The sequence below is a fragment of the Anopheles gambiae genome, chromosome 3 (genome assembly GCF_943734735.2).
Source record: "Anopheles gambiae chromosome 3, idAnoGambNW_F1_1, whole genome shotgun sequence".
Lineage (NCBI taxonomy): Eukaryota > Metazoa > Arthropoda > Insecta > Diptera > Culicidae > Anopheles > Anopheles gambiae.
The window spans coordinates 51,849,208-51,863,616 of NC_064602.1; the positions used below are offsets into that span (position 1 = coordinate 51,849,208).

General features: G+C 43.0%; 1 long non-coding RNA gene across 1 annotated transcript; it reads left to right on the plus strand.

Annotated features, from left to right (window-relative positions):
• The first annotated feature begins 9,489 nt into the window (after positions 1 to 9,489).
• Positions 9,490 to 14,351, plus strand: LOC133392933 (uncharacterized). Its single transcript, XR_009765903.1, has 3 exons — positions 9,490 to 13,439; positions 13,497 to 13,809; positions 13,871 to 14,351. It is a non-coding gene; the product is annotated as an uncharacterized LOC133392933 (long non-coding RNA).
• The last annotated feature ends 58 nt before the right edge of the window (positions 14,352 to 14,409 follow it).

Consider the following 14,409-nt stretch of genomic DNA (forward strand, 5'->3'; position numbering starts at 1 on the left):
GACAAGTTTGCTTCAGAAAGGTGTTGAGTTTGTGTTTGGTGTAGAGGAGCGTTCGAGTTTTGATGAGTTGAAACGGTGTTTGGTGACCGATCCGGTGTTAAAGATCTACGACAAAAGTGCCGAAACCGAGCTTCATACGGACGCGTCGAAGTACGGTTATGGTGCTGCGCTTATGCAGAAGAGCGACGATGACAAGTTTCATCCTGTTGCCTTCATGAGTCAACAAACATCAAACGCGAAGAAGAATTATAGTGCGTATCATTTGGAGGTACTAGCGGTGGTTCGCGCTGTTGAGAAGTTTCGTGTGTATCTCTTAGGCATCAAGTTTAAGATCGTTACAGATTGTGCAGCGTTTGGGCATACTTTGAAATCGAAAGAACTGTCGGCTAGAATCGCGAGATGGGCTTTGATGCTCGAAGAGTATGAATATGAAGTGGTGCATAGGCCAGGTTCATCGATGAAGCATGTGGATGCGTTGAGCAGGGCACCGGTGATGATTGTGAAAAGCGATCCTATGATAGAAGCGATCAGAAAAATGCAACAAAGTGACGAGCGTGCGAAGGCAATTATTGAATTGTTGAAAACACAATCTTTTGAAGAGTTTGTCATGAGTGATGGGCTGCTGATGAAAGTAGTGAAAGGTAGAGAAGTGATTGTGGTACCATCGGGAATGCAAAGCGATTTGATACGTAGGATACACGAAAAGGGTCACTTAGGAGCTCGTAAGATAGAGGGTATTATCGAACAGGAGTTTTACATTCCAAACGCGAGTGAGAAAATAAAACAAACGATTGAGTGTTGTGTGAAATGTATCCTCGCAGAGCGTAAAAGGGGAAAAGTTGACGGTTTATTATACCCAATCGCGAAAGGTGACGTTCCGTTAGACACGTATCACGTAGACCATTTGGGTTCAATGGACATTACAGAGAAAAGGTATAAATATTTGTTTGTAGTAGTTGATGCGTTTAGTAAGTACACTTGGATATATCCTACTAAAACGACGAATTCATTTGAAGTAATTCAGCGATTAACGACACAGAGCGAGGTATTTGGTAATCCAAGACGTATTATAAGCGATAAAGGGGCTGCGTTTACGTCAAACGATTTTAAGCGGTATTGTGAGGATCAGGATATCGAGCGTGTGGAAATTACGACAGGTGTTCCGCGCAGGAACGGGCAGGTAGAGAGGGTAAATCAAGTGATTATTGCTATGTTGCGAAAGATGAGTGTAAACGATCCCGCAAAGTGGTATAAGCACGTTGCCAATATTCAGCGGTGGATTAATTCTAGCCCACATCAGAGCATCGGTGTTACCCCTTTTGAAGCGATGTTTGGGGTACCGATGAGACACGAAGGAGATTTACGACTAGGTGAGCTGATGGAAGAAATTCGAGTGGCCCAGCATCACGATCAACGAGAGCAGACTCGAGCTGGTGCCAGGGTTTCTATCGAGAAAGCCCAAGAAGAACAACGAAGATCGTACGACTTACGAGCGCGGTCGGCTACAACTTACCGCGAAGGCGACCTGGTGGTGATTAAGCGGACGCAGTTCGGGCCTGGAAGGAAGTACGCGGCTGAGTACCTTGGACCATACAAGGTAACCAGTGTTCGTCCTCATGATCGCTATGACATGGAAAAGATCAATGGCGAAGGGCCAAAAGTGACGTCGACGGCTTCGTCACATATGAAACCCTATCGGTTTTAATGTAGTGGGGATCCTTCGGGGCGAAAGGATTGGTCGAGGAAAGGCCGTGTGAAGTAGGGAAAAGAGATAGCGATATCGTGGCGAGCGCCGAGTGAGCGAAGGAGGGAATTTAAGCGGCGCGCGCTGCTGGGTCGAGAAGTCAGTTGAACGCGAAATGTCGAAGGTGAAGGACGTGCGAATTGGAGAATAAATAAAGTGAACTAAACGAAAGCCACCCATCTTCTTCTTTTGATGTTTAACTGAATTCTCACATACATAAACGACACATACCATCTCTTCATTGACTTCAAAGTCGCATATGATAGCATAGCCAGGGTAAAACTGTACGATGATATTAGCTCATTTGTAACCCCGGCTAAACTGATAAGGTTAGTTAGAATGACTATGACCAACGTCACTTGCCAGGTGAGGGTAGATGGAAAACTCTCAGGACCTTTTGCTACCACACAAGGTCTGCGCCAGGTGGACGGGCTCGCCTATCTACTTTTCAACGTGGCGCTAGAGAGGGCCATACGTGACTCAAGGGTGTAGACTAGGGGATATAATAGAAAAGATCCTGGGTTATCATACGCTGATGATATAGACATCATTGGTCTGCGGCTCTCCTATGTAGCAGGGATCGTACCAAGGGATCGAGCAGGCGGCAGAGAACCTCAGATTGCATCGTCTTGTAATGAATTTTCCAACTTGGACGATACAAAAGAAGTAAAACACATGAGGTTTTTTTGAAGTAGATCTTCTTTAGACAAATGCGTATTATTGAGGGATGATAACGGAACGGGAACTAGAAAGCAACAAATGGATAAACTAAATAGTTTTACAAGCAACGGAGCAAATGAGTGTTGATTTTTTTTGAGTAATAAGGCCGAAATACCGTCAGTACCAGGTTTATGTGAAAAATTTACTGCGTCTAGAGCAGCGATCGGCAAAGTCCGGCCAGCCGCAACATTCAATCCGGCCCGCGAAAGGTTTTGACTGATATTGAAAGATGGAAAGAAACTTTTCGTATACAAATTACTGAATATCTTTTAGAATAACATTTTATACCATCGTACTCTTTCAACTTTAGTTAAAGTACTATGGAATGACGGATCGTTTGGTATGTTCGAACTCGTGATCCCCGTATCAATATCAATATCCATGTAAAGAAACAATTGACTTTTTTTCGGCTGGTTGTAGAACAAAAACTAGGATAGATAATTTCTTTTCATGTACATCATTTGAAAGGTAGTTATTTAAGCTTCCTTGGACAAATATGTCTAAGACTTTGGGAGTTGCAAAGTCTTAGATTTGTTCAATCAATTATTCAATCGGAATTTTCGCCACGATGGACGAACACGTGCCTATAGGCATCCTAAGTTTTCGCGACAGAATTGTTAGAGTAGAGCTAGGGTGTCATGTCGAAATTTTGCCGAAACTCACCTAATATGAAGGCATTAAGTTTTGGCGTCACTGTTTGCCATTGCGAAATCAGTGGACGCGATTCCTGCTTCCTGATATATGTGTTTATGTTTTCCAAGTACTATTTCACTGTTTGGCGGGTTGCATCGATCTCCATCGCATCGTAATGTAGCCACTTGTACCTCTGTCTTCGTTTTTAGCTTTTTTGGAACCTCAAAAATGAGCCTGAGCTCTCTTGCGAAGCTTTGATGGTTGCCTAATAGTGTTAAAATGTTGGTAACCAAAACGCAGAAACGTTCTCATGCGACGAAAAACTTCTGTACGCAGTTCATTTAAGACGCTACGGGGTGTCATTCGTTGATCGCGCACGCTTCTAAGTTGGTTGGTTTACTTTTTTGGTTATCATGGTTAAAGTTTGACTGATAGAGGTGTCAAGGTGAAGTGACTGATAGAGGTTCTCTGTTGTCTCATGAGATTCTACTATTTTTTTTATAAAATGTTTTATTAAAAACGTGCTTAGGTTCTATTTAACATTAATATTTACAAAGAACAACGCAGAACTTCTATGTCAATCACAGCATCATTGTTTCCAATGATGTGGATGACATAGTTCGCAAACAAACTTTCCAACAATAAGTTCGGCTGCGTTTACCTGCACTAATGCCATTTAGTACAGGCAAACGCAACAAACCGAACAATAACGTTGACGAAGACGGACACCCTGAAATTACAACGCTAATTCGCTGGTGCATAATCTGCCAAGCATCAGCAACTCTTCTGCAGCCAGCGAATTTGTGTTCCAGGGTGTCTATTACAGGACAAAACGAACATGACGGAGATGGAACGCGGTTCATTCGATGCAGCAGCTCTCCATGGCTGATCTTGCCGTTTACCAGTAAAAAGAGCGTGCTGCGTTGAAGGGACGATAAACAGGAACGATGAATATTGCGCCAGAGTAGTCGCCAATTCACTGACGGATTTTCCAAGACTACCTTCGGCTCAAGTAGCACTTCCGTCAGTGTTTGGCGAATCCAGCGTGTCGTGATGGCGTCTGATGGTGGTTGATAGCCAAGTTGCTGTATGACGATACGCAGACACTATTCAAAGTGCAATTAACGATTTGTTAGAACGGGTGAAGATAATCCTACGATAATCCCACGAATTTGTCAATTTCGTAAATGCAACCGTTAATTGCATAACGGTTAACATTGTTTCAACACGACAATAAGACTTTCGGAATGAAGGATATCGCACACGAAATTGTATATTGATGAGATGCACTAAAGACTGGTTGCAATAAATTTATTAAAAGTTTTGCATGTGACTTTGCGATGCGAGAGCATTAGACTTTCGCCAACGCAAAACATGCAATACAAAGTTTTAAATATAGTGAAATTATCTTTTTTTGATATTTTTTTATGTTATGTTTTAATCGTTCCTCTTAATTTCTCACAAATCAGTTGATTTCCCTTTAAATTTGTTTAGAGATATTTTTGATCGTATTTGAAAGCAAAAAACAATTAATAAAAAAAAACCCTTGTTGTTTTAACGAGAACGACGATTCCACACTGTTGCTGTTTACGAGAACAACGATTGTCAAAGAGCTTTTTCATAAGGAATCAGTTATCTATTTATCTGACATGGCATGACTTGTCCATAAAGCATTTTTATAATTACTGAATCTATGTTTGCTTCGATAATTTTTCAGCCTTTCAGACTTTTGTATCATCCCCGGAATATCTTCAATATTTTTTACGGCGTGGGAAGAAGGGGTCTTCAAGAAGCTATATTGATCCCTCTGTGTAGTTTTTTGACTGATCAAATTTTTGGCCATCTATTGCTGATTCTAAAGTGATTAAAGATAACAATCAGCTTTTAAAGAAGTTATCTTTAAGTTTGAACTATAGTTGGATGATATAATTACAGAAAAACAACAATAATACCTAAAATGTTTCTAAAAAATTAAAATGTAACAATTTAAGCCCAATAATAAAACACCGCACTCTCCTGGCCCGCGGCACTCGATCATTTACTAAAGTTGGCCCATTGCCTCAAAAGTTTGCCGATCGCTGGTTTAAAGCATTAATTCCAAACCGATAGAGTCTACAAAAAAGTCGGTGCTAGTGGCTGTAGACGAATGCGAAGATGATGCTGGTGATAAATTCGTTTGACTAATTGGCACAGAAAAAATACTTGAGAAATATTGACCAAAAAGCGAACTGATATCGGCTTCTGAATTAGCGGTGGATAGTCTGAATGTCATTATAGAAGGATGCGGGAAGATTTCGTTGCAGCTATTTACATAGGACCAGACCCGACAGACAAAGACCCTACTAGCAAAGAGAATGTAAAAGTGTGCGACTTTCAGGCGAGGGGCGTGTAGACGCAGGGGGAGACAGTTGGAAATACGCGGAATTGCTCGGAGGTGAGAGCGTGTTTTGCTTTTTACACAGTTTTTGCACTCACACAATTACACATGTGTGAATGTGTGCGTTCACTTTCAGCCAGCGCGCTCAGTTTGGTTTTCTCGCAGCGGCTTGCTGGTGTCGGTGTCTCGCTCGCACTAGTGCAGCGAGTGTTCCTCGTGCGCTCCCTTTCTTGCTACCACACAAAATCGTCAGTACAGTTCAAGCCTTCGCGGTGTGAGGCCGCGCGCGTTTCCCGGGCGCTCGATGTAATTTTAAGTGAAGTGTTGAAGTGTTATTTATTTCAATTCCCATTATTACGGCCTCGGTCGTATTTTCAAGTGTTGAAGTGTTGTGCGCCTTGAAATAAAGAAGCGTTAATCTTTCATAATTCAACATGGATATGTAAATTACGCTGCTTTATTTCAATGCTTTTTTGCAGTATTCAACATAAACAACGGGATACAGGCGGGTGCTTGAAGTGCGAAGTATGACGATTTTTTTTATTATTTAAAATAAAAAAATGTGTGATTTTGTGACAAGATTGTGGTTAGCTATGTGTGGAACTGTGCCTTTAGTTGCAATAAAGTGTTAGAATATCCACCGAGTTTGATGTGTTTAAATTTTATTTTAATGCATGCGATTTTACGCAGTAAATCTATGTTAACGAAAGCGCACAGCGCGCTCCGAAAGAAACTAGGAGAAGGGGGTGTCCAGCGCAACGCGCAAAGTGCGGCAATTGTGCAGCGCAATCCGAGAGAAATGCGAGAGAGGGGAAACAGCTGATCCGCGCATTCAGCGCAACGCAAGAGGAAAGAAACGGGAGGGAGGGGATTTCCGCTGATCAGCTGTTTTGTATCGAGAGAGCGCCCCGTGTAATTTGAAGGCAAGCGAGAGAGCGCTGCGCGCGCTCACTCTCAATTCGGAAAAAATAAATGCCGCTCGACTATGGCGGGAAATACATCTTCGACCGAACCTCTTCCCCCTGTTTCTACAAGCCCCTTGCCTGTAAATTTCGCTCTCTTTGCCTGTAGGGTTTGCTAGTAGGGTAGATTACAGGGTTTCACACTTTATCTCAAGACCGCGGGACCCCTTCCCGAATCTGTCTTAGCCTTAGACTGCGGAATGATGCTTGAAAACGTTGATGAAACCTGAAAACGTTGATGATACCTGAATTCATCGGATGCAATGCTGAATCTGCGCCATATTTCTTGAACACACTGTTCCGCGCCGAGGACATGCGGTCGAATATTTGTTTACACGTATAACCTTTGTGTACATCAGTGTATTAGAAATACCCAATGATCCTTTTCGTGTTTCGTGTGTGCTCGGTGCGGCTGGTGCGTGGCCACCGCACTTGTGATTTTGAAGTGTTTATCGTTTGTGTATCTTATTTATTATGTACGTTTATTAGTTTAAAATACTGTTATGTCTACGTTCTCAACTTGACGGTAAACAAAACATATACAGTCTCAGATGATAAAACTTATATCTATTACAATAAAACTTACTATCTACAAATGCTTAGACGGAGACCCGCTCACGTCTATCTCTCGGCTCGGCTCGTGGGGGAGTGACCTCTTCGTGCTTACTTCGTCTCTAGGTGACAGTCCCTGTCACCTGAGAGAAGGAAGCCCATGCAGCATCTGCATCTGTAAGGCCGTCTACACGAGGGCACTCTCCAACATCCCCCCTGCTTTAATACGGTTTGTACATAGCCATCCAACGCGGCGATCTTCGTGTTCGGGAAGAACGGCGTAGAGGCTGCACTGGCATCGCAGGCTCACTATGCATGTCTTCCGGGAATGTTTCCGAACATATGGCAATCTCTCTTGATGGTGGTGGACAAGGAACCTGCGGTGTTGGCGAGCACGTAGCTGCTGCGCTTGCTAGTGTCGAATCGGACGGTTGCGCGCAGACATTTGGAGCCGGGTCTGGTCTGGTTATAGCCACGTTACCATCCATCAAGATACTCATATCCAAGGCACGTTTAAACGGTGGGTATATGCTGGAAGAATTTGCAAGGGTATAAGAATTAGTGTAACGAGGATTTAACTGATTAATATGTGACCAACATATTTTTCCTTCTTCATCGACTACTTTGTACATGACCTTCCCCATCCTGTCTTCTAAAACACCTTTTTTCCATTTCCATTTGTCTTGTGCATAGACCTTCGCGTATACCAAATCGCCTCGTTTGAAACAGCGAACGCGTTGTTGGGGCACAGGAGATTCTGGTTCAGATTCGGGAGGTATACGAAGCAATTCCATGCAGGTACGCATTTTTCTCCCAAGTATCAGTTCTGCTGGTGATTTGCCGTTTTCTAACTGCCTATTGGGAGAGCTTCTATACATCAATAAGAAGATGTCCAGTGTCTCTTTGGCCGATGCTCCTCCCTCGCTGTTTTTTAGCCCTCGCTTAAGAAAGTCTACGAATCGTTCCGCCTGTCCATTCGACGGGGGGTGATAATTCCCTCTCGCTCCAGCCGATCCAGTTCTCCATTAACAGCTGCCATCATAGCGTAGGCCACTGGTCTCTTAGGACGAAAAACTGGAATCACGCCTTCGATGTTTCTTCCTCGCCCGCTTCCAACTTCCATAATCGTAACGCTTCTGATCGCACTTTTTCTTGTGCTCGCGTTCCAACGAAATACCGAGCTACAGTAGCCTTCTTTGTGTCCCATAGTGTTGCAAATGGAGCATTTATAATTTTTAAGATTTCACTTTATTGCATGATGGTCGCCTCCACACAGCCAGCAGCTTCTAGCGCGGCCATACTGATAATTTGGCTGTTGTGTGTGTTGAATATTCTCGTAACCATTTTGTCTTCTACCATATTGTCGATGATTGCTCTTTGCTACTGCTAACACTTTTTCTATGGGTGTTTTTTCTCTCATTGCGCTATCCATTTTCAAATTTAGTACACGTTGGCACTCTTCCGGTAAATCTTCAAGGCGTACCTCCGGCCGGTTTTCTATTAGTTTTTATGTCGGGTGCATGGACGTTAACTACAATGATGAAGACGATTACTTTGCATCGACACAAACTTATAAAAACCTTTTATCCTTAATTATACATTACTAGCACGGGCCCGGTAATCCTATTTGCCTTAGCTCAGCCGCACGAATGAGAATACTCACTGCATGCGTACTGTAAGTTAGATCTCCCTCTGTTTTGCACCATCTCTCTCTCAATCCTCTGGTCAGCGACCTGTAACTCACGCACATCCTTCCACGCACACATCATACGGAAGCCGTCGACTGCTATCGCTCAGTGGCACACCCAGCTGGACAGAATGGCTAAGTTTGATCGGACCACAACATTAGTGAAAGAAGTCGAGTACGAATCTCTTCGTCGCTTTCGTTCCGTAACCCGCACACGAAGATGAGACACTTCAGTTGTTCTTCGTTTATTTTGCCTACCTCAAAGTCCACACACGCTCTGTTCATCCGGCAAGCAAAGGACAGATAATCCTCACTATATGCTTTAGTGGTATTCAAAAACTTGTAACGTCTTTTCAAAACGGACTCTTTGCTGCCAAAACGGTTGCTGCCTCTTTACGGTTTCGTCGAACGTGTAATCGCGAGCATGTTTTGGCAAAATAAAACTGGCGTATCTGTTGTATTCGCTAGTGCCCAACTTCCGAATTAATAGCCGCACTTTTGCTGCATCATCGAGCTTCAAAGCGTCCTTAGCGAATGAATCTTTGCAGGAGAAAACCAATTCGCGAAGGTAACCCTTTCCTCTTCATCGCAGCGAAACTCCTTTCAATGACCACTAAGCGAACTTAGAATTTGCTCGTGGTTTGGGGCTGGTGTTGATACAAGCGGTGCTTGTGAAACATTACCTTCACAATGAATTAAAAGTAATTTGTTCACTTGTGTTTGGAGTTGCAGCACGATTTGCATTACATCCGACGATCCCGGCGTAGGTTGATGACCCAACGTTCCTGCGATTTGCGATGGCGGTACACCATTCTCGGCTGCATCTGAAATGGCGGCATCGCTGGCACTGAAGAAGTATTTGCCGGTCCTGGGGGCAAAGCGTGTTGAAACCATTGCTGCGACTGCCTACGCTGCTCATCCACTCACGGTGCTTTTTGCGAAAATGGAGTCGATCCTAAGCAAACGGTATAAATGTTTGAGCATCACCAAAACGCGCTCCGAGGATCTTTTGTCATTCACCGACCTAGTATGTGATCGTGATATTCGTGTCAGGCTGCTTGCTAGCATGGAAGAACGCACAGATGCAACACTAGCGCAGCTAGCAGAAGATTGCCACCGGCTAGCACGAGTTAAAGCGGATAGTGCTATGATCGCGACCGATACGAGCGAACGTGTGCACGCGGTCCATGCGGGTGGAGATAAGCAGCGGTACCAGAGGAACGACGAGCGAAACTCCAAACTGTTTGACAGAAGCACTGGTTCCAAACCCCGTAATCCGTGTTGGCTTTGTGATGCATTGCATTGGTCCAGGGAATGCACGTACAAGGCGCACGAGTGTCGTGATTGCGGTCGCATTGGTCATCGAGAGGGACATTGCGCTTCCTCACACCGCCGCACGAGGCATAAGAAATTTCACCAGCGACCATCCGTAGCAGCCAGAGTGGTACGAATCAACGTCTCCAGTGTCCCACAGAACAGAAAATTTGAGACCATCTAGACCGAAAAAAAAATCAGCAAGGTTAAAATTGGATACCGGTTCGGATATCTCGGTTATCAGTAAGCGCATGTGGAAGCAGTTGGGTTAACCACATCTGACAACAGTAACGGTATGAGCCAAAGCAGCGTCCGGTGACGTCCTCAGACTAAAGGGGAGTTCATAGCGAACGTGTTCATTTGCAAACCGTGCAAAGCGAGCTACCATAAGTGTTAGAAAACGAAGTGGAAAATAATTTAGTGCCGAACTCGTTAAAGGTTTTTGTGATACTTTTGCTGTTGCCAAAAAATATGTCTTTTTATTCCGCCAGTTCGTTTGTAAATATCGCTCTGGCTAATCTTGCGAGTCTTTTTATCCTATTTCCTTACAATTATTCTCTCTTTTTCCCATCTCTTTTCCTCTCTCACCAATTCCTAACGCATGTGTCGACAGGTCGTTGGAACCATCTTATTTTACTGTTGTAAGGTTCCAACAATAAGAGTGTCCAAAATGAAGGTTGCGTTGTTGGGAGCGGACATGGTTAATCTTTTCGTCCTAGGAACGATCCCGATGGATAATTTCTGCAACAACATAAAAAAAGCAGATCCACGGTCCTGGGAGGACAAATTTCCGTCTGTATTCCATTGCAGTATTCCATAGAAAGGGCATTTAGCTAAAGTTTTCATGAAAAAGCAAAGCCAAAACAAAGTGTGCACGGTAATTTCGTTAAACAATATCGTTCCGAAATGGTGGATAGATCTTACCGTAGATAACATTACAATGCGTTTCGAAGTGGATACGGGATCACCGCTAACCATTATTGGAAAACAATGCGACGAGAAATATTTCAAACATAAACCTCTTCAAAAATGCAATGTCGAACTCGTGACTCTTAATATTCATCGAGGACTGTTTCGCCCAAAGCGTTTGATGTATGGTATTGCATCAGCCCCGGCGATTTGGCAACGGCAGATGGAAAATGTTATGGGCCAATCTGATGGTCCCGTAGATCACCACGGAGGACACTCATCGGACGTAGATCAAAGTGTGTGTGCGATCTATCGGGAGGTCAGCGAACGCGCGCTCGGCACGATGCGTGAGAACCGATCGGGAGAGTAAAAATATATGGCGCGCGCTTGAGCAAGGTCGTGGAGCAAAGTGTTTACAAATCGTTTACAAGTAAATTATAATAAACTAGGACATTCCGATTACCTCGTTTTAAAGTAACGCGTTAACGTTTCTTTAGCGTTCTTCGAAAGAAAACGAAAATATAACAGTGCACAGTGGGCAACGGCCATACAAACGCCGGGATGAAAATTAATTCCTCGTGCTATTGCAGTTTTTCTTCATTTAATACAATTGTTCTTACTATACAGGTTAGTCCTACACTAAAATCGTCAAGACAGCGAATAAAACTTAATAATTATCGCTCACAACATTGCATTATTGCGTATCAGTTAACAGTATCAACAGTAAGTGTTAGGAATTAAAACGAAGATGCAATAAGTTTCTGACTGAACATGAATTTTTAAAGTATTACGCACTAAAAAAGTTCTGTTTTTTATGTTTTGTTTGGAAAAGAGCTGATTCCTATCTTACGACCTTTTTTAAACTGTTTTTGGTAAAAGTAAGGCTCAGCCCTCTACGTTACGCTAGCGTTACGCGTAACGCCCGTTTATCACAAACCCAAGCAGTATTTTTGAACGCCTGTTTTAACCGCCGTGGATGAGCAAATTAATAGATTATCATGTATTAAAATTGCTTATTTTTACATGATAATTAGAGAAGCAACAATTTTTGAACAAACATAAAAAAGAATAGTAATCGCTAATTAAGATAAAACTCATTGATAATTCATGAGTATAAATGAATTATAATATCACTATTAGGCTGTTTTTCCTGTATATTATTTTACCCTGTTTTTCCTCTCTTCAGCTTTGTTTTTTGCCTGTTTGTTTCAAATGCCCGTTTATGACATATAGTTGGATACTGGTGGCTAATGGCTCATACAACAACACGTCAAAAACGCTCGCGCTATTTTCAAGAAAAAGTTTAATAAATTTCAGGGTCGCAGATGGTCGCAGCTAATTTTAACGACAATGCGTAGGAAAATTGTTGATCTTTCTAATGATATACGACTCACGAGTGAAATCGAGTCGAATAATAAAAAATCACTATCCAACATGAAAATATTTAAAAATTTAGCAGGAATGTTTGGTTTTCAATCATTTATGAACTTTAAAAACAAGTTTTTGTAAAATATTCAGACATAACATTAAAGTATGACAAAAAACCTTTCCAACGACACATTGATTATCAAAATCTTAGCATCATATACTAAAATATGATGGTTTATGTTCGGTCGAAAAATAGCTCCAATTTGGGATAAAAAACACAAAGTTTACACTTTGATGCCCTATATCTCAGTAAGTTTAAGATAAAAACGTGAAATATTTTGGTTTCAACTAAGTTTAAGTATCTATTTTAAGAAAATGATCATGGTGTTAACCTGCGATGAAGTTGGTTTTTCGATTTTTATACAGGCGTTTGCCCAATGTGCAGTGACGAAGAGTTGAAAAAACAAATAAGACTTTTTCAGTGCAATGCAGTTAATACGAAAGGTATTGTTAAAGTGTTCGCGTGTGAAGTGCATCCTTATCCCGAAAAGAGAGACAATTTTATCGAAGCGGCATTAAAATGTTTCATCCTGAAGGCGATGCCGAGATGGAAGAGCAGCGACGGTTGTCTCTGAACGGTGCAAGGGCTCTGAACCCGGGCTTTGTTCAGCCAACGCTAAGTACACCGATGCAACCAGCACAACCGCCATCGCAAAATCCCGTTGCTTCATCGGTACAAGCAGGACTGGCCATGAACGGTTCTGAAATGGGAATGTTTTTGCAAATACTGAATCTTATGCAGCAGCAAATGCAGCAGGAGCGGTAGCAACAGCTATCTCAGCAGCAACAAATGATGACACACATGATGCAGCAAACACCACACACGACAGCGCAGCCCCAACAACAAGCCCAGCACCCTCCCGACAATGGCACTCAAATTCTCTCATTTTCTCATGCCCTCTCTGTCACATTCGTAGCTCGATCTCCCTCTTCTGGGACATAGCGTTCTGAGTATGCGGTTTTTGCAACGGCCATTTCGTGCCGCTTCGATCTCATCACCTTCTCTCCCCTCCTACCCCCCTTTTTGATCCACACTTTGGGGCTTGCAAATTATTGTCAAATGAAAGTGAAGCCAAAATGTAAACAGCAAGTGTTTGCGTGTGCGGTGATTTTGTAAGTATTTTATGCAAATTATATGATATTTATCATTAAAAACGTTTTGTTTTGTAGAATAAACATAAAATCAACCACGGAAGTATGATTTAGCTGTGGTGGAAGCGAAAAAAAAAAGCTTGGAGCATGGAATAAAGCCGAATGAAATTTCTAACCTTCACGCACGACACCGCCGCTAGGTAAGGTATGTTAATGTGTAATTACGATCATTGTTCCATTTTAGGGTGTGATTTGTGCAATATAACCGTTCCTGGCGGGGATAGTCAATAGTCGATACCCTCCGCAGCTGTGAAGGGGTGCAGAAGAAGGGGCTCGCTACCACCCTTCCCACACTCGGACGCTTTTTCCGCGGATGAAAGTTATGTTCCTGGTGGGTTGAACTTGTGTTTTAATTGAATGGTTTGTAATGTATGTGACCTTTCTCCCGGTAGGCTATATGCGCCAAATCTAACGGTGACCCGTATTGTGAAGGAATTGGCATAGGCGGTGCCGGGGACTTGGTGAAAATGGTACACAACGGCATCGAGTACAGTGATATTCAACTGATCTGCACAGCGGTCTAATTGATGGAGCGGTCTTCTCCCGCTGCTTATCTGCTCTGAAGGATGAGCATGCTCAGGGCAGCAATCAACCGGCCGGGCCCAGCACGAAAGGTATCGTGTGCGCAGGGCTTCATGTTGCAACGCGAAGCGGAGATGGATCCCAAACAAATGGATCCCAAGCTACGATTGTATTGAATTGATGTGGCGCTGCGGTTGAATCATGTTCATCAGCAAGATTCGGAACACTTTTGTGCGCAATCCACATATTACCACGCGTACTCCATTCTATTGCTCTGCAGCTGCTTTGCGACTGCCAGTGACTTGCTAAGCTCGTTAGGCTAGCTGAACGAAAATAGATAGTGCACAAATATATGGCTGAAAACATGATAGTTCATCTTACTATAGGAACACGCCATCACGCTACTGCC